This window comes from Macrobrachium nipponense, chromosome 24, assembly GCF_015104395.2.
Source record: "Macrobrachium nipponense isolate FS-2020 chromosome 24, ASM1510439v2, whole genome shotgun sequence".
NCBI classification, from domain to species: Eukaryota; Metazoa; Arthropoda; class Malacostraca; order Decapoda; family Palaemonidae; genus Macrobrachium; species Macrobrachium nipponense.
Genome location: NC_061091.1, coordinates 46075449 through 46079187, shown reverse-complemented (window position 1 = coordinate 46079187; position 3739 = coordinate 46075449).

The following is a 3739-nucleotide window of genomic DNA, read 5'->3' as shown; positions in this document are numbered from 1 at the left end:
TGGTCCGGAAGCCAACAGTTCCAGTTGAGAAATACTTGAAAGCGATATTGAGAGACAAACATCATGCTAACAACCACTGCTACAGCATTGACAAAGAAAAAATTCATTCCACGAAGAAAATCACCAAAAGGGAAATCTCAAACTACTACTCCTACTAATACTATTACTACTACTGCTACTTCTACTAATAATGATAATACATTTATGTTACCATGTCGAGCCTGGAATGTAATCTTATAAACATTACAGAGCTTTGGGATGAGACTGCTAGCCCTATACTCAACACAGAATAATAATAATAATAATAATAATAATAATAATAATAATAATAATAATAATAATAATAAGAATAATAATAATATAATAAGTAATAATAATAATAATAATTAATTATATAATTATTATGCTATTATTATTATATTATTATTATCATTTTTTTTTTTTGCTCTATCACAGTCCTCCAATTCGACTGGGTGGTATTTTTTTTATAGTGTGGGGTTTCGGGTTGCATCCTGCCTCCTTAGGAGTCCATCACTTTTCTTACTATGTGTGCCGTTTCTAGAATCACACTCTTCTGCATGAGTCCTGGAGCTACTTCAGCCTCTAGTTTTTCTAGATTCCTTTTCAGGGATCTTGGGATCGTGCCTAGTGCTCCTATGATTATGGGTACGATTTCCACTGGCATATCCCATATCCTTCTTATTTCTATTTTCAGATCTTGATACTTATTCATTTTTTCCCTCTCTTTCTCTTCAACTCTGGTGTCCCATAGGTTTATTGCGAACATCAATGAGTGATACTTTCTTCTTGACTTTGTCATCAACGTCACGTCTGGTCTGTTTGCACGTATCGCCCTATCCGTTCTGATACCATAGACCCAGAGGATCTTTGCGTGATCGTTTTCTGTCACGCCCTCAGGCTGGTGCTCGTACCACTTATTACTGCAAGGTAGCTGATGTTTCTTGCACAGGCTCCAGTGGAGGGCTTTTGCCACTGAATCATGCCTCTTTTTGTACTGGTTCTGTGCAAGTGCCAGACATTCGCTTGCTATGTGGTTTATGGTTTCCTTTTTCGTATTGCACTTCCTACATATGGGAGAGATGTTATTTCCGTCTATCGTTCTTTGAACATATCTGGTTCTTAGGGCCTGATGCTTGTGCGCTGTTATCATTCCTTCAGTTTCCTTCTTTAGCTCTCCCCTCGTAGACATTGCCACGTGTCATCGCTGGCTAGTTCTTTAGTCTGTCTCATGTATTGTCCGTGCATTGGTTTGTTGTGCCAGTCCTCTGTTCTGTGTGTCATTCTCCTGTCTCTGTATATTTCTGGGTCTTCGTCTACTTTTATTAGTCCTTCTTCCCATGCACTCTTTAGCCACTCGTCTTCACTGGTTTTCAGATATTGCCCCAGTGTTCTGTTCTCGATATTGACGCAGTCCTCTATACTTAGTAGTCCTCTCCCTCCTTCCTTTCGTGTTATGTATAGTCTGTCCGAATTTGCTCTTGGGTGTAGTGCTTTGAGTATTTTATTTTATTATTATTATTATTATTATTATTATTATTATTTTATTACTTAATATTAATAGTATTTTATTATTATTATTAATTATTAATATTAATAATTAATTAATTTAATACTTATATTAATATTAATATTTTTATTTATATAATAATTATTAATTATTCATTATTATATCATTACTATTAATATTAATATTAATATTAATATTATATTAATATTAATATTAATAATTAATATAATATTAATTATAAGATTATCTTATAATAATTAATTATAATTTTAATATTAATATTAATATTGATAATTAATATTAATTTATTATTAATTATTAATATTAATTAATTAAATATTAATATTAATATTAAAATAATTATAATTACTAAAGTATATTAATATTAATATTAATTAATATATTTAATATAATATTAATATTAATATTAATATTAATATTAATAAATTAATATTCAATATTAATATTAATTTAATTAATTTATTATTATTTAATTATTAATTATTATTATTATTATTATTATTATTTTATTATTATTATTAAACAAAAGATTCAAGTGACTTCAGAATGATTTCCGTCGAGGCCGAAGAGGTCTAAAAATCTCAAAATTGAGAAATGACATCTCGACTGAAAATATCTTTTTAACAAGGTAAATTATTTAAGTGAACAGCAAAATAAGAATTACATGAAGTATCAAGAATTACCATCAAATACTGCATAGGTCTGCCCCTCTCTATGCTGTTCAACTACCTTCGTCCAACCCAGTTTCATAGAAATGTTCAGTTCAATTTTAACAAGTTAATAAAAAAACGGATAATTAATAACAAAAAGTATAAAATCTGCGTAAATCCACATGAAAACACAAACACAAATAAGGAAGTCAACAAATTCCTCAAATTCTTCTCCAACTCTTTAAAAGACAATTAATGTAGATATCGCAAGCAAGGACAAATCCCCCCCCCCCCCCCCCCCTCTCTCTCTCTCTCTCTCATAAGCGTAGAAATGTGTTCTATTATTATAACATGCAAAGGTATCTAATAAGCGCAAATGGGAATGTTCTCCCTCTAAAAGAAAATTAACATTATTGACATAGGATAGGAGTATTACCTTATCTCTCTCTCTCTCTCTCTCTCTCGTCCAGCCTTTGTGAAGGGCCAGGCAGCATGGTCGTTCATGCATAAGTGTGTTATGGGTTGAGGATAGCATCATGACAGCATTCACGAGGTCCTCCAGGGTCTGGGTCTGACTCTGGGAGCATACAGGCCGCCCCACCTCCTTCCCCAGGGGTACCGGGTCCCCCACGGGGATTTCGTGAAAGAATGATGGCCATCCAGAGGGATATCTCCGTCGGTGTTCTCATACGTTGATGCAACAGGCACCGAAAATGAGATTTGGATATTTCGCTCTTAACGGACGACAGCAGAGAGCAAAAGACTGTTGCCAATATTCATCGGTTTGTGTGTGTGTGTGCGCGTGCGTGCGTGTGTGAGAGAGAGAGAGAGAAGCTGCCAATGATAAACTGATGAAATAGGGAGGCCAATAGCAAGAGTTCATTGCAAATAATCATCAGAAAGAGGTCGCTGGGTCTATTATAAATAAATATAAATCTGGTTACGAATTGACCAGTATATATTCCATATATATACATAAATACATACATATATGAATTATATTTATATGTATATATATACATATAAATATATATATATTTTTTTTATATGTATATATATGTGTGTGTGTATATGTGTGTGTTATGTGTGTTTGTACTAATATTGAGTATGGCCTCTTAGCAAGTCCTCTGGGTGAGATTACTAGCACCTTCCCCCTTATTCCCCTGAGGCGGCGACCCAACACGGTTGATTAACAAATTTCCTGGCAAAATCGACAAGGGAGCGAAGGACTTCCCAAGAAACAAGTGTCTGGTTTCAGCACGAGACTTGACAACAAATGCGCCACAGTTTGGCCTTTTGCCAAGAAGGGAAACACAAGAATCCAACAAACACGACTCGCTGACCTTGACTCGAGAAATGGGTTCAGAAGTAGAGTAACACACGTAACACAAACGACAGCGGGGCAGACCGGAACAGAAACGGAAATAGTCTCTGCAACACTAACTTTGCACTCGGTAGAGAAATCAAACGAGACTGAAGGTACAGGACAACCCGTGAAGCAAGGATAAAAGAAGTAAGGACTCCAAATCTACCAGCATCA